The sequence below is a fragment of the Bubalus kerabau genome, chromosome 9 (assembly GCF_029407905.1).
Source record: "Bubalus kerabau isolate K-KA32 ecotype Philippines breed swamp buffalo chromosome 9, PCC_UOA_SB_1v2, whole genome shotgun sequence".
In the NCBI taxonomy this organism is placed as follows: Eukaryota; Metazoa; Chordata; class Mammalia; order Artiodactyla; family Bovidae; genus Bubalus; species Bubalus kerabau.
This window is the reverse complement of record NC_073632.1, coordinates 101,514,112-101,541,539: the sequence shown is the minus strand read 5'-3', so window position 1 is coordinate 101,541,539 and position 27,428 is coordinate 101,514,112. Positions and strand designations below refer to the sequence as shown.

General features: G+C 40.3%; 2 long non-coding RNA genes across 2 annotated transcripts in view; one reads left to right on the top strand and one right to left on the bottom strand.

Annotated features, from left to right (window-relative positions):
- Positions 1 to 1,335: 1,335 nt before the first annotated feature.
- On the bottom strand, positions 1,336 to 13,187 carry LOC129620190 (uncharacterized). Its single transcript, XR_008698427.1, has 2 exons — positions 12,765 to 13,187; positions 1,336 to 1,642 (listed from the first exon to the last, which is right to left on the bottom strand). It is a non-coding gene; the product is annotated as an uncharacterized LOC129620190 (long non-coding RNA).
- Positions 13,188 to 13,256: 69 nt separating this feature from the next.
- The window catches only part of LOC129620192 (uncharacterized), an 87,696-nt gene continuing 73,524 nt past the window's right edge, over positions 13,257 to 27,428 (top strand). Inside the window, exon 1 of the long non-coding RNA XR_008698429.1 lies at positions 13,257 to 13,335. This is a non-coding gene — a long non-coding RNA (uncharacterized LOC129620192). The remainder of the gene's footprint in view (positions 13,336 to 27,428) is intronic.

Below are 27,428 nucleotides of genomic sequence, written 5' to 3'. Positions count from 1 at the left end.
TGCTTTGCAATGGGAAAATAACTATGAGAACAACAATTTTACTAATAACTAACAATGAGAGAAGGCTTTCTTTCACATTTTGTATTACATAATAAATGTGATCCTAAGAAGTATATAATTGAATGGTGTACACAGAATCATGTTGACAGGAAATAGGCCAGTTGTTCACACTCTCATTCAGGTGGCAGGGTACCTGGAAGTCTCGAAATGCTTTTCAGTACAAACCCATGATAAAGAGATATATTCAGTAATATCCTATGATCCAGGCACAATTTTACCAGCAGGAGGTATGAACTACCTCCTTTTATATTGCCATATAAGTACAATATAAAATCAGGAGCATAAAATCCTCAAAGAAGAGCAGGCTGTCAAATGTGACACAATTAGTTCTTTCTGAGTCTTTTCTTTAATGATTTTTGGTCCATGTTTATTTGCCTTGTTGTCAACTCACCCTCAAGAGCAGATTAGTGGTACAAACATTAGAAGTTTAAGAAAAATACAGGGTAGACAAAAGTAAAATGGTTAAAAATTGCATTCAGTAGTATGTTTTTCTATGCATTGGGAATTATGCCATTAATTTTTCAGTTTTAGTGGCCAAATAGTTTTGTTCAATAGGCAGTGCTTTTTGTTTTGTTTTAAACAGTTTTGTTTATAGGCAGTGCTATGTAGCACCTTGTTTTGGAAATTTCTCACTGCCAAGAATCTTTCTGTAAACTGAATATTAATACTGTAATGTAAACCATATCCTCTGGTTTTTCAGAGGATAAGTCTGAATAAGTCTGTAAGTCCGAATATGTGCATGTATGCTTCTCCCTTGATTCATAACATCAGAGAGGACAGTTACTTATAAAGTAACTGCTAACTCTGAGATATAGTTCAATTTATTTAGTTATAGTACAATACCAATTTAAGGGATGTAATACAATGATAGTACAATATGTGTCCCCCAAAGCTACCAACTGTGGTGTTGGAGAAGACTCCTGGGAGTCCCTTGGACTGCAAGGAGATCCAACCAGTCCATCCTAAAGATCAGCCCTGGGTGTTCTTTGGAAGGAATGATGCTAAAGCTGAAACTCCAGTACTTTGGCCACCTCATTTGAAGAGTTGACTCATTGGAAAAGACTGATGCTGGGAGGGATTGGGGGCAGGAGGAAAAGGGGGCGACAGAGAATGAGATGGCTGGATGGCATCACCAACTTGATGGACGGTGAGTTTGAGTGAACTCCGGGAGTTGATGATGGACAGGGAGGCCTGGCGTGCTGCGATTCATGGGGTCGCAAAGAGTCGGACACGACTGAGCGACTGAACTGAACTGAAAGCTACCAACTACTCAAATTAGAATCACCTGGTGTATTTTATTGAAAACAAAACAAAACAAAAACAAACAAACAAAAAACCAGATTCCCAGGGCAAACATGGGGCCTGCTGAGTCAGAATCTTTGGAGTGAGGTCTGCATTTTAAGCAGTATTTTATATGATTTTTGCATATATTAACACTTAAGAACCACTGGTATAGTATTTGAGAAGGCAGTCTTGGGAGTCAAACTTTGCCTCTGTCGTTTATTTGGCCTGTGGTAATTACTTGAGCCTTGGTTTCTTCTGTAAAATCAGGAACAGCAGGAATATCTACTTCCTAGGGCTGCTGTGAGGATGAAATGACATAATATATTAAATCACTTATGCAGAGTGTTTGGCTCAAAACAAGGACTTAATGTTGTTAATGGCCTAGACTATAATTCTTGATAATACTGACTTCAGATCCTTTCAGTTAGGCAGACATTTTGGTGCCGACATGTGGCTGCACGATATGCACTATACACACACACATTCTCAGCTGTGTGTGGAGTGTCCAGCTATGGTACGATGACTTCTGGAGGAACAATTTTATTGGGACATTCTGTACTGGTCCACAGTGGCTAACTGGGTATGAATAGGTTCACGGGAACAGGGTTCCCCAAAGTCTATGATCTAGGAGTTGGTTGAGCTTCCGCAGTGGAGGGTCCCAACAGCGAAGGACTCCAGTGTGTTTGTTCTTGTGGTGTTTCATCCTGTAAACAGTTTCAATGAAAGGCAGCAGCAAAGGGAGGAGTGAGTAGGATAAGGAGTGGCGGCTCACGGTGGTGGATGTTGATAATGTCCCTGGCCTCCCTCCCTCCCTCCCTCCCTTCTTCCTACAAAATCTCTACATTCCTTCTCCCTTTAAAAAACAAGACACTTTTTTTTTTTACAGTAAAGGATAAACTTTCCCCTGCTTCAGTCTTCCCTATTTTATTAGGTATTCATTGCTTTAAATCTTTACATGGATCAAGTATTCACTGACTTTTAAAAGTGAAATCTGTCCTTAATTCTAAATATTCTATTGTTTTCCTTCAATAACAGGCCAAATGCTTGCTACAATTAACACCTCACCTCGCCCAATGTGATTTTTACATTTACTTCCCCTCAAAACCACATCATTTTCTACCACTTCTCATAAGGCAGTCAAACTGGTAACTATACTCTGATACTATTTACCAACCACCAGATAAATGCCCTGACAAATTATTACTGAAAATAGAAACTAACAACAGGAAAGGATTTTATTTTATATTCAGGCTTTTCAGACCCTTTGTCTCCACATGAAAGTTGCTAAATCGTGTCTGACTCTTTGCAACTCCATGGACTGTACAGTCCATGGAATTCTCTAGGCCAGAATACTGGAATGAGTAGCCTTTCCCTTCCCTAGGGGATCTTCCTAACCCAGGGATGAAACATGGGTCTCCCACATTGCAGGTGGATTCTTTACTAGGTGAGCCACATGCAAAGTCCAAGAATACTGGAGTGGGTATCCTATCCCTTCTCTAGCAGATCTTCTTGACCCCAGGAATTGAACTGGGGTCTCCTGCATTGCAAGTAGATTCTTTACCAACTGAGCTTTTTCTTTCAGTTCTGTGCCTCTGTGTGTGACCTCTTATTCTCTGACACTGGATTAAATGTGGGCACCAAATGTCATCTGATATTAAATATTAATAATTTCTTACTGGCTTTTTTTTTTTGATAAAAACAAAAGTTGTGATCCTTCTTTACACACCCGAAGGCTCAAGTGGATTCAATCCACTTTGGGGATCATTGTTTTAGAACAGGGGTTGGCAAAATACTGCCTGTTTTTATAAATGCAGTGTTCTTAAACACAGCCGCCTTGTTTGTCTATGTATTATCTTTGGTGGCTTTTGTGCCACAGTGGCAGAGCTGAGCAACTGTAACAGAAATGGTATGATCTTCAAAACCTGAACTAGGTACTGTCTGGCTCCTTACAGGAAAAGACTGCCACCTTTGCTTTAGAAAATGGATGGCACTTGAGGGATCCCAGGAGTTTAGTGTATGGTGTGTACTCAATTCATTGTTCACTAGGACAGGGGCAAGATGAAGTATAAAAGACATCCATGGACTTCTGGGAGAATACATTTCTATGTTTATCCTTGGCAGTATAATTCTGGCTGAAGCTCAAGGCCTGGCTTTGATTCTTCCAAACAGACTGTATCCTGGAGCTCAGTTACAATTTGAACTTTAAGTGGACCAATGGTACTCTGGCAATGCAAATGACCAGGTGTATCTACCATGGCATCTTATCTGCTGCATTTGACAGGAAACATTCTTGGTCTTTCTTGCTATCAAGTCTATCCTAAATGACACGAGAGGATTTTGCTCCTTCCTTGTCTCAGAGCCTGTTTGGCCTATAACCTATATGAGCTATAATCTCTATGAGCTATGCCTATAATGTTCTGAATTGAAGAGCTCTTTTAGGTATTGTACTTTTAGGTATAAGGCACTGATGCTGGCAAAGATCTTTGCCATTTCCAGGGGGTAAGGGTGGTGGGCAAGACAGTTAGGGACAATGGATTAATCTCCAAAATATACAAGCAGCTCAATGCAGCTAGATATCAGAAAAACAAACAACACAATAAAAAAATGGGTGGAGGACCTAAACAGACAATTCTCCAAAGACGACGTGCAGATGGCCAACAAACACATGAGAAGATGCTCAACACGGCTCCTAATTAGAGAAACACAAATCAAAACTCCTATGAGTTATCACCTCACACCAATCAGAATGGCCACCATCAAAAAATCTACAAACAATAAATGCTGAAGAGGATGTAGAGAAAAAGGAACCTTCTTGCACTGCTGGTGGGAATGTAATCTAATATAGTCACAGTATAGAGAACAGTATGGAGATTGCTTAAAAAACTAGGAATAAAACTACCATATGCCCCAGCAGTCCCACTACTGGGCATATATCCTGAGGAAACCAGAATTCAGAAAGACTGACTTACCCCAATGTTCGCTGCAGCTCTATTCACAACAGCCAGGACATAGAAGCAACCTATACATCCACTGACAAATTAACAGTATATGTCTTTTTATGATTGGCTTATTTTACTTAGCATAATGTCCTCCAGTTTCATCCCTACAGTAGCATATGGCAGAATTTCCTTCCTTTTTAAAAGCTAATATTCTTTGTAGGTATATACAATATTTTGTTAATCCATTCATCTGCTGATGGACGTCTAGACTGCTTCCACAGTTTGGTTATTGTGAATAATGCTGCCATGAATATGGGTGTAGTTATCCTTTCAGGACCCAGTTGGCAATACCTTAGGATAAATACCAAGAAATGGAATCACTGTCCTAGTGTTTGAATTAATTTCTCATTTGTGATTCTCTCACCATGCAAACAGTGCAGATTTGTACAGAAGCTCCCTGGTTTCAACTTCCTAAGAGTACCTTTCCTACCAACTGCCCTAAGCTGATGGCAGTCTTCTTTGCTGAACCCCTAAACTGATGTGCTGAGTTTCTAAATTCACTGTCACAATCCAGGCAAAGCGTCATGACTCCTAGTTTTACACAGGAACTGAGTTTCTGCTCCCTGCCTTGCCTGGGCCCACGATTTTGTCTCATGTTCCAAGGCAGGAGTTAAAATGCAAGTCCCCGGCCTCTGAGGCTGTACCCTGTCGTGTGTTTGGCTTCGGTTCCCACGCATTCATTTTCTTTGAGTTGTTCTTCATGTCTGACATCTGGGGATTTCCTTTCCTTGGTTTTGAGTTTGGCTATGCATTAAAAAAATAGTTTATCCAGCACTTTCATGTGTTTGGAGTGTGCATGTGTCCTTTTAGGCCAGCTTGGCCTGTGGTGCCAGTAGAGATTATTTATTCAATACTTTTTGAGCATTTATGGTTTGCACAATGATAAGCTCAAAGTGGGAGAAGGAAATGGCAACCCACTCCGGTATTCTTGTTTGGAGAATCCTGTGGACAGAGGAGCCTGGTGGGCTGCTGACCATAGGGTCACACAGAGTCGGACACGACTGAAGTGACTCAGCATGCATGCATGCATTGGAGAAGGAAATGGCAACCCACTCCAGTATTCTTGCCTGGAGAATCCCAGAGACAGAGGAGCCTGGTGGGCTGGCATGTATGGGGTCCCACAGAGTTGGACACGACTAAAACGACTTAGCAGCAGCAACAGCACCAAGCTCAAAATCACTATATAGTAAATCTTCTGAACTCCTGCAACTGGGAAAGAAATGTAATCAAAATACACATAATGCAAGATATGGACACTGCTGTTCAACTGGGGCAATGGAATCCATTTTTAGCTTGGACCCCAAAAGAAGAGGTTCTCTTTCTGCCAAAGCTGGAAAATGAGCTCCTCCTAAGGTTGCACCATTGTGGAGTAGTTAGGGCCAGAGCGGGAGTGCAGTGGCCTGCCACTGGAAGTTGACAACAACAATTGAGAGTCATCACTGAAGCTGATCCACTTACAACTACACAAGAAGCTGCCAAAGAACGCAATGTCAACCATTCTACGGTCATTTGGTATTTGAAGCAAACTGGAAAGGTGAAAAAGTTCAGTATGTGGGTGCCTCACAAGCTGACTGCAGTTCACAAAAAAATCATCATTTTGAGGTGTCATCTTCTTGTATTCTATGCAACAATGATAAACTATTTCTCAATCAGATTCTGACGTGCAACAAAAAGTGGATTGTGTACAGCAACTGGCAATGGCCAGCTCAGTGGCTGGACTGAGAAGCTGCTCTGAAGCACTTCTCAAAGCCAAATTTGCACCAAAAAAAAAAAAAAAAAGGACATGGTCACTCTTTGGTGGTCTGCTGCTGCTCTGATCCACTACAGCTTTCTGAGTCCCAGTGAAACCATTACATCTGAGAAGTATGCTCAGCAAATCGCTGAGATGCACCAAAAACTGCAATGCCTGCAGCTGGCATTGGTCAACAGAAAGGGCCCAATTCTTCTTCATGACAATGCCCGACTGCATGTCGCACAACCAACGTTTCAAAAGTTGAACGAACTGGGCTAGGAAGTTTTGCCTCATCTACCGTATTTACCTGATCTCTCGCCAACTGACTACCACTTCCTCAAGCATTTCAACAACTTTTTGCAGGGAAAAAGCGTCTATAACCAGCAGGATGCAGAAAATACTTTCCAAGAGTTCACTGAGTTCCTGAAGCACAGATTTTTATGCTACAGGAATAAGCAAACTTAATTCTTGTTGGCAAAAATCTGTTGATTGTAATGGTTCCTATTTTGATTAATAAAGATGTGCTTAAGACTAGTCATAATGATTTAAAATTCATGGTTTAAAACCATAATTATGTTTGCACCAACCTAATATATTGAAGGATAGTCCAAGCTGTGGAGAGGTGGCATTGTTAATCAGTATATAAATACACGTTATAAGCTAATCTTAATCTGCAAAGACTAAGAATTTTCTGCAAATAGGAATAAGGCAATGAGACAAGGAAGAGTCTACCCCTGAACAATTTAACATGGGAAAGGAACTGTATTGGATACATAGCAGAGGATTAGCAGGGTTTGGAAAATACAATGAAAAGGAAAATGTGGACAAGGAGAGATCCTTTTATTAATCATTGTTATTATTAATATTATCTGTATTGGTTAAAGGTTTCAACAATTGTTTATTAAGGAGTGGTTAGAAGTTTATACAAGAGCATTACTATAAAGCATTTCTAGTTTATTTTATATAATGTCTAAATTAGCTGAATAGTAAAATATGCATGATACTCTTTAATTTTCGCTTTAATCACAATTTACGTTTCTGTGCTGCATATACAGGCACACCTTGTTCTGTCATGTTTTGCTTTACCGTGTCTCACAGATATTGTGTTTTTTACAAATCGAAGGTTTGTGGCAATCCTGCATTGTCAGATGACGATTAGCATTTTTTTCTTAGCAATAAAGTATTTCTAAATTAAGGTATACACACTGGCTTTTGTTGGACATAATGTTATTGCATACTTTATAGACTACTGCTGCTGCTGCTGCTAAGTCACTTCAGTCGTGTCCGACTCTGTGCGACCCCATAGACGGCAGCCCACCAGGCTTCCCTGTCCCTGGGATTCTCCAGGCAAGAACACTGGAGTGGGTTGCCATTTCGTTCTCCAGTGCATGAAAGTGAAAAGTGAAAGTGAAGTCGCTCAGTCGTGTCCGACTCCTATTGACCCCATGGACTGCAGCCTACTAGGCTCCTCTGTCCATGGGATTTTCCAGGCAAGACTACTGGAGTGGTGTGCCATTGCCTTCTCCTTATAGACTACAGTATAGTGTAAATGGGATTTCTGGGTGGCTCAGTGTTAAAGAATGTGCCTGCCAGTCCAAGAGATGCAGGTTCGATCCCTGGGTCAGGAAGATCCCCTGGAGAAGGAAATGGCAACCCACTCCAGTACCCTTGCCTGGGAAATCCCATGGACAGAGGAGCCTGGTGGGCTACAGTCCACTGGGAGCAAAACAAAACAGTCGGACACAACTGAGTGACTAAACAACATCAACAACATAGTATAAACATTATATACCAAAAAATTCATGTGGCTTGCTTTCCTGTGACATTTGCTTTATCGCTGTAGTCTAGAACTGTACCTGTAATCTCTATGAGCTATGCCTATAATGATCTGAATTAAAGAGCACTTTTAGGTATTGTACTTTTAGGTATAAAACACTGATGCTGGCAAAGATTGAGGGTAGAAGGGGATGACAGGGACTGAGATGGTTGGATGGCATCACTGACTTGATGGACGTGAGTTTGGGCAAGCTCTGGGAGTTGGTGATGGACAAGGAAGCCTGGTATACTGTAGTCTATGGGGTCACAAAGAGTCAGAGATGACTGAGCAACTGAACTGAACTTTACGTATTGTAGTAGGCAGATACTTGAACTAAGAGGGTCTTATCCAATTTTGAAGCCTCGGTTCTGATGCTGAGTATGCAAAACCAGGAAAGAAGCCATTTCATAGAACATGACTTAACAAGCTTGCTTCTAATTACTAATAATTAGTGTATATAATAATAATTCACACAACTCAGTGAGTTAGATATCATTTCCACTCCCCCCTTTTTTCAGATGAGAGGTTAATTAGAAAGAGTAAATATTTGCCTGAGATTATACCAGTAAGTAAAGGAGTTTATTTGGTGATAGAAGAATGAGTAGGATGTTTTTCCCTAAGATATCCTATCATTGGTGGGTGTTGAATATGTTCAAAAGATTTTTCTGCATTGATACAATTATGTGACTTTTCTTCTTTAGTTTAATATGATGGATTACACTGACTGACTTTTGAATATTGAACCAGCCTTGCATTCCTAAGATAAACCCCACTTGGTCATGGTATATCCAATTTTTAAATATATTGCAGAGACCTATTTGTTAGTATTTTATTAAGGATTTTAAAATCTATTTTCATGAAGGATACTGGTCTGCAGCTTTCTTTTGTGGTACTGTTTTTTTTTTTTTTTCTCATTTTAGCATTAGGGTAACAATAGTTTCATAAGATAAACTGACAAGTGTTCCCTCCTCTTCTATTTTCTGGAAGAGATTATGTAAAATTGGTGTTAATTCTTATTTAAATGTTTAGCATAATTCTTTAATGAAATCATCTGGGCCAAAACTAATTTTGGGTGAATTGTGACAGTGTTTTTTTTTTTTTTTTTTTTTTTTGCAGAAGTGGTCCATTTAAATTTTTAAATTTATGTATGTAGAGCTGTATTCCTTTGTTATCTTTGTTGAGGTTTTCTATTTTTTCAAGCATGACTATAATTGCTTGTTGAAGCACTTCTGTCATGGCTGCTTTAAAATCATTGTCAGATAATTCAACATATCTGTCATCTCGGTGTTAACATTTATAGATTGTCCTTTTTCATTCAGTTTGAGATCATCCTGATTTTTGGGATGAAGGGTTATTTTCAATTGAAAGCTGGGCATATTTGTATTATGCTATGAGATTCTGGACATAAATATTTAAACTTTTGGTGTTTCCTGGCTTTCTCTGCACTGCTGTGGCAAGGGAAGTTGGGTGCATTGCCTCAATACTGTTGGGCAGAGGTGGGAGTTCTGGTTCCCCACGTGATTTCTACTGATACCACTTCATGGGCAAAGTGGTGGGGAGTCTGATTATCACTTGGTGGGGATGAATATCCTGACTCCTTATTTGGTCTTTCCTGATTGCTCCCTAATGAGAGCACTGGATTCCTTCTTACAACTTCTTGAAGGTGGAGGTCTAGACTCCCAGTCAACCTCTGCTGGTGTGAATACAATTTTATCTGTGGTGTTTGAGTGGAGTAGAGAGGTCATTGTTTAAATGTTTTCTGTCTTGTTAAGCTGTCTGTTTTTCTGGTCCTTTGGTTAGAGAGGGCAGGCTTTTGTTGGGACTTTTTTGGTTAGCATCTTCCGGCATTTCAGGGTTGCCAGCTTTTCTAGTTTCAAGTCTGTAATATATAAGACAAAAATAAAACCCAGGGAATTCACCATGGGCTGGATTCTCAAGTCCCAAGGTCCTAAGTCAGTCTGTCTCCTTCCCTCTGCTCTTCAGAGTTTCTGAGTTTGATTTATATATGTACACATGATATTTGTAGTTTAGTGGCTAAGTTTTGTCTGATTCTCGCAACCCTATGGCCTGCAGCCTGCCAGGCTCCTCTGTCATGGGATTTCCCAGGCAAGAATATTGGAATGGGTTGCCATTTATATTGTTTATTCATTTATTATGTGTTATATATATTACATGTAATTATTATATAAATAAAAGTATTACATATAGTATAAGTAAATATAAATGATATAATTATATATAAATATATTTATATAATAAATGAATATGATATATATAGTATTTATATAATGAATAAAAATATATAATGACTATATTAATAATAATGACATATTTACTAGATTATATATATTGCTGTTCAGACTTTTCAATTGTAATTATATGAGGAATATAAAAAGTACATCTACTCCTTCCCGGTGGATAATATAATTTTTTAAGGATTAAACTAGGTGTGTTATTTATCTGATTATTAAAATACTATATGCTTATTAAATTCCTGATAATACAGAAAGGCTGAAGTTGAAAGTAATAATCGGGCTGGGTAAGACTGTGAAGTATGGTGAAGGAAAAAAACATAATAAAGGGCAGGGATATGGGATTAGCAGAGCTTCATTTCACTACAACTTCAGAAACTTCCCACATTTTTCCCTGTAACTAAATTTTCAATTTTAAAAAGAAAGATGAATACAGAGGGACTTAAAGGAAATTTAAGATGACCTGGGACATGCTGAACTGGATTTATAAGGTGAATAAATCAGGGTGTGATGCTGAGTTTTACTCTGAATCACACAAAACTTAGGCGTTCATGTATTATGTAACATTAACTTGGAATATTTTCACTTGATAACCACTTTGGGATTCTTGGCATAAATATAACTTATGTAAAAAAAGTACAGTAAACCCTTGTTTAGAAAGTTTTTGGCTATCATAGATTATATTACACTTGATTGTTGATCAAATCACTTCCCATGCATACTCCCTGATATATAACTCGAATAAAGCAACCTATGAAGGAAGTATTTTTCTTGCATTCTGACATCAGTGTCATAATAGGGTTCTACTGAATTATCAGTAAGAAAACATTTTCAATGAGATGCCTGGCCCTGGATGCCAGCTGCAGCGAGGCACTGATGTTTTCACATTAGCATCATTACGCTGTGTCACTGTAATGGCATTCTCACGTCACACAACATTGGGGCCAAAATGAGTTTTCCCTAAAAGAGGCCTCTTTTACAAGGTAGCCCCAGCCATTTCACACTATTTTTCTTATGCTTCTGTTTTAGTAGACATTTCCTTATCTTGTTTGATCTCCCTGCAAGAAATAACTACAACCCGCAACATGAATTACAATTTTAACTATATTGTCAAGTAGTTATTTAAAAACCAAAATGTATGTTTTTGATAGGCAAGTATAAGGTGGGGAAGAGCACACAGCCCAGTCTTCAAAGAATAAAAATCTATACTAGTCTTAAAAGCAAAACACAGCACAGGATTTCTTGTCTATTTTTTCTACAAAAGAAGGCCATTGAACTTCCGTTCCTGGCCATGTCAGCAGTGATGCTCTCCCCTCCCACAATTTTTTTTTCCCGAAGCATTGATTGTTGACTTCCCCTGACACCCCATCACAACCCATTAGTACTGAAAACTGACAAGCCCAGCTGCAACAGCAAAAAGGCAAGTTTGAAAGAAAATATCTAAAGCACAAGCTAAGCTCAGCTATTAGGACCCACACCAGCCCGAGATGCAACAATTCCCTCTCCTCACCCCCATGGCACCTTTGTGAAGGTCAGCAAAATCAGCAGATTTTTTTTAATCCAGACTCCAAGGTCTGGAGGAAATGATGAGGAGTATCACTTTATTTTTACTTTCATTTTCAGAGGAATTTGGGTTAAGGAATATGAAAACAGAGTCAGCTCAAGTGCTTTTGCTGATAATGCCAATACACATTATGTCTCTTTTCAGCAAGCATTTCGGATGTTAGTGCCTCAGCAGTCCTGGGCTCCTGAAGGCCACACTTGAAACCCTGGTAGCTTCTTAAGTTACGAGTACTCCCCCCCCCCAACTTTTTTTTAAACTCGGCAGAGTTATATGGTGTCTGTGTCCCCAGAGTTACATTAATGGCAATAGCAAGCATTCCGTGTGATTGTACAGTTGATTGCCCAGGGGAAAAGTGACAGCTCCAGATTTCCAATAGACCTTGTATTTGCAGAGAGAGAAGTTCAAGCAAGGGCAGCCAACTTGTCAACATCTTAAGAGCCAAAACACAAGCTGAACCTAACTTTTAGTTAAAAAGGCTTGATGCAAGTTTTGTACTGTCAAAGCCCAGGAGATGGGCTAACTGAACAAATAGTGGCCACCACCCATCTAGGAGAAAAACCCAGTGGCAGATGGTCACTGAGTCAGTAAAAGAATACAAGAGCCAAGGAAACCTGCACTGAGTTGGGAACCACCTGCGGAGAGGGCCTGCACGCAATGACCAAGTCTGGGCCAGCAATGATCACACAGCTATTAGGATCTGCCCCGGGGAAGGGAGCACCGGAAAGCACTTATTTAGCACCATTCTTGCTGGGTGTGGACAGCTTTAGAGGGGAAAACAAGAACGGGTCCTTTTAAGTGAGCTTCATGGTCTCCTCCAAGCCTGGTGTGCTGGGGACTGACCCACTTCGCCCATCGCCTCTGATCACGTTTTGGGTCTGATCCGGTGCTGACCTATTTCGTGCCAGTCCAGACCTGGAAAAGTCTGGAGCGGCCAGCCCCGCGGTCCTGTGGTTCCGCCAAACCTGCCTGACCACCGCCCTGACATCCTCGGGGTGGGGAGCCGGGTTATGGAGGCTCCCTGGATTCTCCCTATCCGCCCTCCACACCCTGTCCTCACCTGCTCTGGCTGAAATCCCAGCGCTCCTAGGTTTCTCAGTTGCTTCGTTCAACAGCTGGACGCTGGGCCCGTTCGTGGGAGTCACTCAGGGAGGGCCACGTGACCTGCTGAAGCCTGACCTGGACGCGGGGCGCTGTCTGGTGCATGTTCAGCGTCCCACCCGTGGACCCGAGAAGCGACAGCTTCGTCACGGGCTTCAGTTCTGAACCAGTCCTTTCGTCGGCCGGAGGCTTTGAAGGGACCTGGCCGTGCTCTGTCTTTGTTTCTCTAACTATGGCCTTGTGCCTGTTAACGAACACCCGGCGAGGGCCTCGGCGCCCAGGCCCGTGTCCGCCACAAGAACCTCAGATCGCGGCCTGCTCTGCCCAGTTTCACGCCGTCAGCCTCACGCTCTGCCCCCAGCAGCTCTGTTTCCAGCCGCACGATATTCTCGCGTGGTTTTCTTGCGTGGTCTTCTCGCGTGATGTTCTCGCGCTGTCTCCAGTCTCGTGGTCTTCTCGCGCTGTTTCCTTCCTTGCCACCTGCAGGGGTACTTGAACTTCCGGGAATCACCTCTTCTTCAGTGACTAAGGTAAACCTTTGGGTCAACTGGGGTCCACATCTTTGGCTGAAAGCGTGTTATGTAGCTTTGATTAAAGATGCCTGCTGGTTTGGGTCCATCTTTGGTTCTTGGCCTTGAGCACCATCTCTTCACTTAACCACTCGTGACTTTGGCTTCATGTGCTGACCGCGGCCCTTACGCCCCGAGAGGATGACCTGGATCTGGTACATCCGGGATACTCTTGCATTCGATCTTTTTAGAAGTTATTCTGTGTATTACTTGGCGGAACAACACCAGTCCTGAAGTGTCTGAGTATCTGGTTTTCCTTCCCAGCGGCAGAGTGGGACAGCGGGGGAGGGAGAGGGGAGTAGGAAGTGGGTGTTTTACCTGGGGTTGCGGGTTTGAGGATAGAGGGCAACACTGGGCTCAGATGCTGCAAGAAGTCTGAGATAGAACTAGAATGGTGGGTACAAAATGGGCCACTAAAGCAAGCAGACCCTGACTGTGTGCGTTGGGAACTGGGGCGGATCCCGAAAGAATGCTCGGAAAACCACTGCAATATGGGTGTGCAATCATGGAAGAAATTGTGTGGAGGGTGATCCAATTGAAATCCAGAGATGGTCTGTCAGAGCCTCTGACTGTTATTCTACATTCTCCGGCCCTTGTTTTTGTGAGCGAGGCAGATCTATTAAAGCTGCTGTGATATGGCAGATATTGGCTTATCATCAATAAATATTTATTAAGTACCCCTGCCTACAATCCTCTGAGTCCTTGCAAGGTTGGAGAGCTGAGGTTCAGACAGGAGTCTGAAGTGGAGATGGGGGATGGGTGTTAGTAGGTGCCTATAGGATCGTGAATTTTCATGGCTCTCTGATGAAAAATTCCATGTTATTATTTCAAAGAAATAGTGATGAAGAAGTAGGGAGGGGGACGATAGTAATCATGTGCTCACTGCCTGTTATGCAGTGAGCCTCTGTGTGTGTGTGTGTGTGTGTGTGTGTGTGTGTGTATAATACATAAAACATAGCATTATAAAATAAGTGTAACATATATGTGATATTAGTTAGTCCTGACAAAATCACATGAAGCAGATATTACTATTAATGCCTTATTGGTGAGACAAGTATTACTAAAATTCCAAGATTTAACTTTTGTACATTTCCTGCTAGTTCCTTCCCAGACTCCATAATGATTCTTCCCTGTTTAAGAAGTACCAAAGCTAAGTTTTACTAACAAAAATGCAAACTACCAGTGATTGAAATTGTCTTGAGATAGACCTCTTGCTCATCCACTTAATCAGGTCTGAGATATGCAAGACTATCTCGAGAGGGAATTTGTAATTTATATTGAAGACATGAGAAAACACTTGAAAAAACTATTATGTAAGTTTTTTCATAAAAGATGGAAAGAATAACTCTAGTTTCCTTGGGTTGATTCTTTAGTGAAATAATTTGGTAATGATCAAGGTATGCATTTAGAATAGTGGTTGAAAAAGATCAAATTTTCATCTTCACTCTTTGGTATGATTTTTCCAGGTTTTTACTGAGGAAAAGATAAGTTGTATGTTAAGAAATGGACTCATAATGAATGTTTATATATTTGAGTGTGTGCAAAAAGCAGAAAGAAACAGAGTAGAAGAGGAAAGAAGGGAATTAAGCATTGTTTCAAATAATAAACTAATGAAGCCTGGTGCAGCATTTCCCCTAACTCTGAGTTAACATAAGACCTTCCCCTACATGTAGCAAATGGTAGGTAAATTATGATTAGCAGACTTGGGTGGGGGTTACATAGCAGGGTTTCTCTGCTTACCTGGGGGGTGTCATTCTATAGTGACACTGGGGGAGCATTTCTATACTTAAAAAAACCATTATAATTGAAGGTGTTTTAACTTAAAATGTTCTTCTAGGTACTTACTTAGTAGACTTCTGTGTGAGTCCTCATAAACCTGTCTAAGAAAATAGGAGACAAACAAGCTGCCTTGGAATTTGGAAATGCTGCAGAGGTTGACTGGTACTGTCATATAGAAATGTGTCATCTGAGAAGCCAACATCACAGAGGCAGTGATGCCTAATTATTTGTGATAAGCAAGGGACCAAATTCAGAAATGTACAGCTTTGGTCTGAGCACCTAGCACGTTTTTATTATGTCCCGTCTGTACCCAGCAGCCTACTTCTAACCTAAGTCACTGTAAAAGTCACATCTTAGCACAGTGAGCCTGGTGCTGCAGGCTGAGCTTGGCCCCCCACCTGGAGCCGGGCACTCGGGTCCTGTTTATCCTGTGAGGTCACAGTCCCCTGCGCAGTGCCAGGTGATTTTTCATTATGCAGTGAAACACTTCCCAGCAGGCTGTTTTCATTACAGCAACGGGAGAGTCTCTTGATTTCTTTTCATCATGTCATGCACCATAGACCTTGAAGGGACTCAACTGCCTCATGGTCACTCGAAAGCTCTTTTGTGATTACAGCCTTGGCCCCACCTCCAGTCGCCCTCCTGTGACCCTAGACCCAGCTCATCAGCTCCACAATGTCCCTGCCACGTTTCCCCATGAATGTCACTGTGTCCAGCCTCCTGGTTGTCATGCTTTGCCGTTGTAATAATACTAAATGCTATGCCTGTTAAGTGCCTGTCCTCTGTGGGATGGATATTGGGCAAGTTTATTAAATCCTAAAAGTAAAATTGTGAGGTCATGAGAGCAGAGGGTCTAGTGCTATGTGCAAGGACATCCCAGTGTGTGGCAGAGCCAGGATGGACCCAGGGGTCTCTCAAGTCCCACATATAACTTACTTTCCCCTTTACTGTCTTTCCAAACATCAGGCCTTTCTTGCTCCTCTCCTCAGTAGAGTGTCACATCTCCTCAATGCTGCTTGAAATCGGCGAACAGTCAGACTTATTTCCCCCTTAACCTTCCTGAACACTTTAGCATTTCGGTTTCTATAAACGCTATTTAATGCCTATTGCTTTCTCAATCAGAGTGTGCAGTGGTGACTCTTTTAAATCAACCACATAGCATTTGTCTTGAGCTCATTATAAGATACTTGTTAGGCCTGATTTGTAGTTTAAGAGACAAATGGTGGCTGGTAAAATTTTCAAGTGGGCACATCAACTGAAGTTTTTAATGGGTTTCAAACCAAGTTTGCACATGACCAGAGGTTATGGAAATATATTAAGGTTTACAGATCAAAAATCATCTCCGCCTGTGGTGAATTATATACACAAATTATCGGTATATAAATACACACTTAATATATGTGTTTATCTGTATAGACATGTAGGTATAGATATTTCCATATAACATGAAAAATTTGATCATTTGTTTTTAAATACAAGTTTTCTATCCACTCCTATACCCTTGATTGTAAATTACCTAAAGACTAAGCCTAATTATAATTTGGACCTGAAATACAATGAAAACAGCATTTCACCTTATGCAAGAGAAATATCCATTATCTCTTTTAAAATATATTTTAAAAAATTTATTAAAATATAATTATCTACAGTGTTGTGTTAATTTCTGCTGTACAGCAAAGTGGTTTCATTTTACATATGTATGTGTGTATATATGTATATATACATCCTTTTTCATATTCTTTCCCATTATGCTTCATCACAGGATACTGACTATAGTTCCCTGTGCTATACAGGAGGACCTTGTTGTTTATCCATTCTATAAATAATAGTTTGCATCTGCTAATCCCAAACTCCCAGTCCTCCATTATCTTTTTTGAGGCTGGTTTATACACTAAAATCAGGTATTTTGATTTGATTTGTGAAATAACTGTTTTTGCAAAGTTGTAAGTAAATACAATCTTATTTAAAATGCACTGGAAGGAAAGACAAATGGCTAATTAACATATGAAAAATGTTCAAACTTATGAGTATCAGAGAAATGTAAATTAAAAGAACTGTGAGACTTTTTTATCTTTCAAATTGGCAAGTTTAAAATAGTATTACACTCAGAGTCTGAGAGGATGAACATGTGGTGGGAAAGTGCTTTGGCAATATGTATATGTATTTTTTACATGTTCATGTCTTTTGTCTCAGTAATCCTATTTCTAGGACTCTATCCTAAGGAAATATTGAAATATTTATGATGCAACATTATGTACAGTAGGTTTAAATTAAAAACAACAAAATATACATAATAGGGGAGTAGGGAAATTATGGTAGATCTCTATGGTATATATGATATATAGACATCTATAACAGAATATTATTTACATATTTTATATATTTGATAAACATTTTATTATTTTTATTGGGGTATGATTGACATATGACATTATATTAGTTTCAGGTATACAACATAGTAATTCAATATTTTTATACACTACAAAATTATTATCATAGTCAGGCCAGTTACCATCTGTCACCCTGCTGCTGCTACTGCTGCTAAGTCGCTTCAGTCATATCTGACTCTGTGCGACCCCATAGATGGCAGCCCACCAGGCTCCCATCCCTGGGATTCTCCAGGCAAGAACACTGGAGTGGGTTGCCATTTCCTTCTCCAGTGCATGAAAGTGAAAAGTGAAAGGGAAGTCGCTCAGTCGTGTCCGACTCTTCACGACCCCATGGACTGTAGCCTACCAGGCTCCTCCGTCCATGGGATTTCCCAGGCAAGAGTACTGGAGTGGGGTGCCATCGCCTTCTCTGTCACCCTACAAAGTTTCAAAAAATTATTTTTTTCTTGTGATGAAAACTTTTAAGATTTACTCTTTGACAACTTTCAAGTATGCACTTCAGTATTATTGACCCTAGTCACCATGCTATACATTGCATCCCCATGACTAATTTATTTTATAACTGGAAGTTTGTACCTCTCAACCCCCTTCACCCCTTTTGCCCACCTGTATAGCAACCACCATTCTTTTTACTCTATCTATGATTTTTGTTTTGTTTTAAATATATATGTTAGGAACATTATGTATATATGGAAATGCCTATAATATATTAAATAGATAAAGGTAAGCTATAACCCTGTGTATTACATTAGTCCCACAATCTTATGAAATAGTATGTATGTGCAGAAAAAATACTGGAAAGAAATGTATCAAAATGTTAACAGTGGTGACAGGTTAATGTTGATTTTTGCTTTTATATTTTTTGCATTTCCAAATACTTACAAGAGTAAGACTATTGTAAGAATCTCAAATATGGGAGTACAGCAATTAAAACGTGCACTGGGATAGACTTTAGGCAAGATGTCAAAGTGAGTAGATGTGCAAAATTCTCTTCTTTTCCACACATACAGAAGTTATGGATGACTTATAAAGAAAAGTTAGAACTGTTTAACTGTGCTGAAGCAAAAGAGGAAAACCTCCCAGGACCAGGGGAAGCAGGGTCTGGAAGCAGTGAGTTTGGCTGAACCTAGGAGTCTGTGAGAGGTGGGAATGAAGGAAGCAAATTTGGGATCAAGGATTTCAAAGTAGGAGGGGGACAGAGGTAGGTGAGTGGTGAGTCTTGCTTGAGCCTCCTGTCATGAAGCCAGGGCTGGCATTGTGCTTCTGTGCCTGTGACTGGAAGCTGAGAACATTCCAACCCACCCATCTGGAGTTTCAGCAGGTAACAAGCTGCTCACCTTTGGCAGAGGGCGGAAGCAAGATACCTGCATGACTGGGACGTGGACCAAGTCCTGTCCTGGCTTGGCGTCAGGAACAAGGAACACCCAGTGAGGTGAGACTGCACTTCTGAGCTGTAGTACTCCTCGGGGTTAGGCTGAGGCATCCTATTGCTGCAAGTGGGGAAGGCTCCTCTACCAGTTTGGGATAATTTTAGCAGCAAGTAACTGTGCCCTAAACCATACAGGCATTTATCTTTCTCAATAGTGAGAACTGGAGGCATGTTGTCTCAGGATGGTCTAGCAGCCCAGCAAGGATCCAAGGATCCATCTCCATCAAGGATCCAAGGTCTGTCTCCTTTCTGCTGAGTCTGTTGTTTTTTGCTTTATGGTTGTTAGATGGCTGCTGCGGCTCCAAATATCACAATTGCTGCCTTCCCAGAAGCACCCAAGCAGAATTTACATTATGTCTTTTTAGGCAGAACTGGATCACATGGCTTCCCTTGGCTCCAGGGGAGACTGGGGCATGGAATGTATGGTAAAGGGAAAGAAATATTCACAACTGACTTAGACCAATCAGACCTATTGGCCAGGCACATGGCCACTCAAGATAAAACTGCATTTTAGTAGCAGAGATTCAGGGAGGCAGCTCCCATGCAGTATGAATTGTCAAACAAAATTGCAGGAACTCATACCCGAAAAGCTAAATATAATAGAGGAATCTGAAAATTACTCTAAAATAAGCACAGCTACAGTTAGTTTAGAGAAGGAAATGGCATCCCACTCCAGTACTCTTGCCTGAAAAATCCCATGGAGAGAGAAGGCTGGTAGGCTGGTAGACCATGGGGTCTCAAAGAGTTGGACGTGAACTGAATGACTTCACTTTCCTTTCATAGTTTTTTAATAGCATAAAATAACAACTACAAAACATGACTTAAGTAGGCAATTAAATTAAGAATAGATGAATGTAAATAAAAATGCATCAGAAATTTTGGAAATGGAAAATACTATCATTGAAATAAAAACAACCCCCATAAATGAAATATTGAACTGGCTATAGTAGGTGGAAGTGAGATGGGAGGTAGAATTTTTGCAAGTCACCTGGGATGCAACATTGCGAGGTTAAAAAAAGGTAAAACATGAAAGGAGATTTAAGAGGGCCATGGAGGACAAGTTGGGAAATTGTTAAGTTCTTAGCCATGAAATTAAAAGACACTTGCTCCTTGCAAGGAAAACTATGACAAATCTAGACAGCGTATTAAAAAGCAGAGATATTACTTTGCCAACAAGGTCTGTACAGTCAAAGCTATGGTCTTTCCAGTAGTCATGTATAGATGTGAGAGTTGGACCATGAAGAAAGCTGAACAATGAAGAATTGATGTTTTTGAACTGTTGGAGAAGTTGGAGAAGACTCTTGAGAGTCCCTTGGACTGCACAGAGATCAAACCAGTCAATCCTAAAGAAAGTCAATCCTGAGTACTCTCTGGAAGGATTGATGCTGAAGTTGAAGCTCCAATACTTTGGCCACCTGATACAAAGGGCTGCCTTATTGGAAAAGACCCTGATGCCAGGAAAAATTGAAGGTGGGGAGAGAAGGGGATGACAGAGGATGAGATGATTGGATGGCATCACTGACTTGATGGACATGAGTTTTAGCAAGCTCCAGGAGTTGGTGATGGACAGGGAGGCCTGGCATGCTGCAGTCCATGGGGTTGCAAAAAGTTGGACATGACTGAGCAAATGAACTGACTAATAGGTATTCTTAAGAGAGTATAGCAAGAATGGGAGAGAAGCAATATTTGAAAAGGTAACAGCTAAGACTTTTTTAGAATTAAAGGTAGACATGAATCCTGGGATGAAAAAGGCATCTTAATTGTTAAATAGAGCATAAAAGCCTAGATAAACTTAGTGACACTACAGTCTAGCAAGAATAAAGAAATAAAGATATCCGAGAGAAATACAGATTACTTAAAAGGAACAACATCAGACGAATAGCAGATTTTTTCTTCAGCAACATGAGATACCAGATGATGGAATAATAACCTTAAAAGTGTTGAGAGAAAACAGCTGCCATGCTGGATTTCTACACCTGGTTGAATCATCTTTTCAGAATAGGTGTAAAAAACAAAACCCCAAACAAACACAAACAAAACAAGAAGGCGTATAAAACTAGAAGAAAATACAGGAGAAAATATTTTTGACCTTCAGTTCAGTCACTCAGTCATGTCTGACTCTTTGCGACCTCATGGACTGCAGCACAGCCGACCTCCCTGTCCATCACCAACTCCTGGAGTTTACCCAAACTTATGTCCATCGAGTCGGTAAGAAAGACAAAATCCCTCTGATAGGACACAAGTAAACATGAACGTGAAAGAAAAAAATTGATAAATTGAACTTTATCAAAGTTAAAAATTTTGCCCTCCAAAAAATACTGGTAAGAAAAAGAAAAACTAGGGAATGGAATATTTGCTACACATATATCTGACAAAGCTTCGCTGGTGGCTCAGCTAGCAAAGAATCCACCTGTAGTGTGGGAGATCTGGGTTTGATCCCTGGGTTGGGAAGATCCCCTGGAGAAGGGAAAGGCTACCCTCTCCAGTATTCCCGCCTGAAAAATTCCATGGACTGTGTATAGTCCATGGGGTTGCAAAGAGTCAGACACGACTGAGTGGCTTTCACTTTCACTTTATTTGACAAAAGACTTGTTTCCAAGATCATGAGACACTCTTACAATTCAATAATAAAAGTACAAATAACCCAATACAAAAATAATGAATATTCGAACCAAACACTTTTCAGAGGGAAATAAAGAATGGTCAGTGAACACTTGAAAAAATGCTTAATATGATTAGCCATCAGGGAAATGTAAAAATCAAGAAAAATTGTAATGAGAACTATAATGAGAAACCACTATATACTAACTACAGAAGTGCTAAAATTAAGAGACCTACAATACCAAGTTTGGTCAAGGATGTCGAGCAAGTAGAACTCTAATGAACTGCTTTTGAGAATGTGTATAGCGGAGAAGGCAATGGCACCCCACTCCAGTACTCTTGCCTGGAAAATTCCATGGATGGAGGAGCCTGGTGAGCTGCAGTGCATGGGGTCGCTAAGAGTCGGACACGACTGAGCGACTTCACTTTCACTTTTCACTTTTATGCACTGGAGAAGGAAATGGCAACCCACTCCAGTGTTCTTGCCTGGAGAATCCCAGGGACGGGGGAACCTGGTGGGCTGCCGTCTATGGGGTTGCACAGAGTCAGACACGACTGAAGTGACTTAGCAGTAGCAGCATAGTGGTACAACCACTTTGGAAACCTGTACATTCGTGTCTTAACAAAGTTACACATAAACTCAGCATGTGGTCTAGGTATTCCACGTTTAGGTATTTACCACCCCAAACTGAAAACACACACACATATATATACATACCAATATTTATGCAGAAATGTTCATAGTAGCTTTAATAACAATAGACAAATACCTGGAAATAATCCAAAATATCCATCGACTGGTAAGTAGATAAACAATACTTGGTGTATCCAGGGAGTATTGCTCAGCAGTGCAAAGGAACAAACTTTGGAAACATGCAGCATCGTGGATCTTTAAATCATGCTGAATGAAGGAAATGAGATACAAAGAGTATGAACTGTATTTTTCCATTTATGTAAACTGTAAAATAATCAGTAATGACATAAAGCAGATCTGTGCTTTTCTGGGGCAGAGGGAGGGGTGGGTTGCAAAGGAGCACAAATAATCTTTTAGAAGTGATGATAATGTCTGTATGTTGATTGTAATGGGAGTGTTATGAGTATTTACACATAATGAAAGTCATCTAAATGGATTCAATTTGTTGTATTAATATGTAAATTATCCCTAAAGAAATCCAGTAAGGACAAAAACCATTTTCAGACACACAAAGTTTAAATTTGAAGTCTTGATAAAAAACACTTGATAAAAAACAAGGTATTGGAAAATACTTTGGATGAAAGAAAACAGATGAACACAAAAGGGGAGAACACATAAGGTAAGAGATTTAAAGGTTCAGTGAAAAAATACTTTGAACGTCTTATAATTCTGGGTGAATCTTTGCATAACACGGCCAACTAGTAAACTCAATAGTTCTAACTTAAAACATTTTTATTATAAAAATTTCAATTCACAAAAATATTGGTATAGAGAACTCCCATAGAGTTGGAAAAGTTTCTACTTTCATACATTTGAACTTGCTGAATTAGGAAATACCTGTATTTGTTAATCATTACAAAACAATCTTTGTTTTAAAAAGGTTATTTCCTTTATGTTCTCTCAAAATGAGTCAGATGAAAAAGATCATCATTTTGCATATTTACAATATTTAAGAAATATGAAAGATAAAAGATCAAGAATGCAAAGCGTATTATGTTCAAAACCTCAGATAGTATTACAAATATCTTATGATGGTGAAAGACCTCCCTATGGTATGCACCCTTCAAATAAAGATGTCTTGGTCACTGGTTTTATTTTTCAAATATATATTTCACAACTTAAAGACTTACATAGATTAACTCAAATTCTGTGTTTACTGAGCAACTGCCATTTGCCAGGCATTGAACTCAATAGAGTTAGGGGGAGTAACAAATTTGAATAAGGCTTTATTGGCCCTAAAGGAGCTCATATTTCTGTATGAACTCTGCTTCATTACTGTAGATGTCCTGCCACACTGATAGAGAAATGGAATGAATATTATTCCTGTTTTTCGTAAAGTTAAGCGGAGGTCGTGATGTCTCTGCTTTGGCCTACACCTAAGATATGCACATGCTAGCTTGGACTCAGGCGGGACTCCTAAACTACATTTCCTAAAACATCCTTTTGTTTTAAGAGAATTGGAGGAGGGAAAAGTAAACAGCATTCTATCATTCCTGGCACACACTGTCTCATTCCAGAAAATTTATGAGTAAATGCACACCACCTCGTGGGTGAGCAATGCTTGTCCTTACAGCAATTTGTAATGAAATAATGTCATAAATCACCAGGGACTGGCCGGCACCCTAAATAAAATATCTATGGTTTCAAACTACAAATGTCTCATGTGTTAAGATGTGTCACATGCTACGTTCTAACACAGAATGTTAGAACTGTAAGGAAAGCTGCAGAAAAAAATAAAGTTTTATCACCTCCAGTCTGCCTTATTCGCTATAAATTGGTAATAAACACACCTAAGTTACTTCATTACAATGTGATAGATTGTAACAGCAACTTTGAAGGTCCATTATATAAATCATTTAAATAGAGATTTAGACAATTTGAAAAATTCCCATTAATTATCAGAAAGCCAGTAACAATAACACCAGTGAAGTTCAGCGTACCCTGCACTTGTGAATATAGATACTTTAAAATGCAGATTGTGACCCAGTATAGCAGAGTAGCTCATTAGTGATGTGTAATTTTTATTTTTTAATTTTGATGGGATGAGAATTGTTGAACTAATAGATATAATTGATCTCTCACAGTGAAGAGGCTGCGGTATCTTTAGCTCAGCCTACCGCCTGAGATTGTTTATGGTCTGTCCATCTTTTCAGAAACTGAGTTATCAGATAACGAATATGTTTGGAGTGCCTAGCACTGTAAAGAGGGATATAAAAGGTGAAATACTTAGTCCCTTGCCTGGAAGGTGAGGGGAGGACCCCCCTATTTTCCAGTTTATGGAATAAATATCTTGAAACAGAAACCAGGAATGATTCCTAGCACTGCCCTGATACTGGTAAGGGATTTAAACTTACACTTCCTTTTTAGCGCAGCCAGTCTGTTTTCTGCTTCTAAGAATCAATGAGTCCAACATCTTCTGTGCCAAGGATGCTGAGCTGTTAGTCATGTGTTTTGTTTTGAGAATGTGAGACTGCTAACTTTGTTTCAGCTCTCCTCCTCCCCACCCTCCTCCCGGCTCCGGCTTAGTCTGTTATTGCTGAAAAGGGTGCCTGTCTTCTCCACTGGAATCTGAGTATCTTGAGGGCAAGGGTCATTTATTACTCACAGGTAGGCATGCGTGGTGCTTGATTCAGCAGTCTGCAAGTTGGCACTGAACTCATCATCATTAAACACCCGTGTATGTGCACACACGCATGCGATCAAGAAAGGCAGGGTGTTGAAATCTGGAACCTGAGTGAATTGGATAGAATCTGGGGATCCTTCCTTGCTAAGTCTGTCCTGCTTTCCTGCTCAGAGGCCAGCCTGGGGTGCTGGCGTAGGCCCAGGTACCCAGACGGGACCCTGTCTTCTCCATCACCTCCGGGCCACCTGTCCAGCCACGTCTCCGATCTTTGTCCTCCCTTCACTTTAGTCGTCCTGGGCTGACTAGGGACCCCAGGTTTGCTTCTGTTTTGCCCCAGTAGATGCTTCTCTTCATATTGCTGTCTAGTCTGTGCTTGTTGAAATGCTCTTCATCATGTAAGAATCACTTTGAATGTTATTCAACATGCTTATTGAGCCAACCCATCCCCCCAAGTTTGTAATCTCGACTTTTCGTGAATGCTTATGAACTCTGACGTGCCTCGTGGTGCATATGCACTTGCCCATTCATGCATTCAGCAGATAGATACCTATTGACTGCTGCCCTGTACCAGGCACTCCGTAGGCACTGGGGCTGAGCCTGGGGCCCCACAGACCATTCTAGAGTCAAGGGGACTGAGACCCTGGGTTGCTCAGTTTCTTGATCCGTTGCCTCCTGGGTCTGAACTTTTCCTGTGATAATCCTTGATGTGGTCCATTTATAGTCAGCTTGCTGGGTATTCAGTGGGTGCTTTCAATATAAAATTCATATCCATCAATTTAGGGAAATTCCTTGAATGATTTCATTGGAATTCACCCCCTCTTTACACTATTTTTCCTGTTCTTTTTTTCTGGACTTCCTATTGTTTGGATATTAACCTGGATATTGGATTCCACCCCCCGCCCCTGTTTTCTCTTTGCTCTTTTGCTGTGTTTCGTTGGAGACTTCCTTGATTTCATCTGTCAGCCTTCTACTGAACATTTTGTCTCTGTCATGATTTTATTCATTCATTTTTGTTGTGGTAAACTATAGTGTAAAATTGAGCATTTTAGCTATTTGTTTTTGTTTTCTAAAAGTTTTTGTTGGAGTATAATTGATTTAGCCCTTTCTAGGTGTACAATTCAGTGGAATTAAGTGCACTTACAGTGTTGTGCAATCATCACTACTATCTGTTTCCAGAAATTTTTTTATCATCCCAAACAGAAACTGTGTATGCACTAATAAGCATTATTTACTCTCACTTTCCCCTCCTCCCAGCCCCTGATAATCCTCGTTCTACTTTCTGTCCCTATGAACCCTATTCTAGATACCGTATATGAATGAAATCATACAGTATTTGTCCTTTATTGTCTAGCTTATTTAGTATGCTGCTAAGTCACCTCAGTCGTGTCCGACTCTGTGCGACCCCATAGACGGCAGCCCACCAGGCTCCTGCGTCCCTAGGATTCTCCAGGCAAGAACACTGGAGTGGGTTGCCATTTCCTTCTCCATTATTTAGTATAACATTTGAAAAATATTTATTTGGCTGCACCAGGTCTTAGTTGCAGCACGTGGGGTCTTTTTTTAAGTTGCAGCATGTGGGATTTTTAGGGCATGTGAACACTTGGCTGGGGCATGTGGGATCTAGTTCCCCAACCCACGGTTGAACCTGAGCCCCTGCATTTAGGTGCACAGAGTCTTAGCCACTGAAATACCAGGAAAGTCCCAGCATAACATTTTTAAGGTTCTTCCATATTGCAGGATGTATCATAGTTTTATTCTTTTTTTATGACTGGATGATGTTCTGTTGTATGTATATACTGTGTTTACCCATTCATTCATTTGTTGATGAACATATGAAATGTTTCTTCCTGTTGGTTATTGCAAATAATGCTGCTGTGAACATGGTATACAATTTTCTGTTTGAGTCCTATTTTCATTTCTTCTGGGTATGTACCTAGGAATGGAAATGCTGAATCATATGGTAATTCTATATTTAACTTTTTGAGGAAGCATCAAAGCACCACAGTTTTCCATAGTGGCTGAACCATTTTGCATTCCTACCAGCAATGCATGATTTATTCTATTAATTTTTATATATAATATATTTCAGTATTCATTTTATTTATCACGTGGTACATTATATCCCTGGGTTTCCCAGGTGGTGCTAGTGATAAAGAACCTGCTTGCCAATGCAGAAGACGTAAGAGATGAGGGTTCAGTCCCTGGGTCAGGAAGATTCCCTGGAGGAGGGCCTGTCAACCAACTCCAGTGTTCTTGCCTGGAGAATCCCATGGACAGAGAAGCCAGGTGGGCCACAGTCCATGGGGTTGCAAAGAGTTAGACACGACTGAAGTGACTTAGCACATACATTATAGTATTTACTTATCTTATAACTGGAAATTTCTGCCTTTTGATGGTCTTCATCCCAGTCCCCCTCCTCTCACCCCTTACCTCTGGTAACCACAAATATGATCTCTTTTTTCCTATGGGTTTGTTTGCTTGTTTTTGAAGTATAATCTACCTGTGATATTATGTTAGTTCCTATCATGTGATATAGTG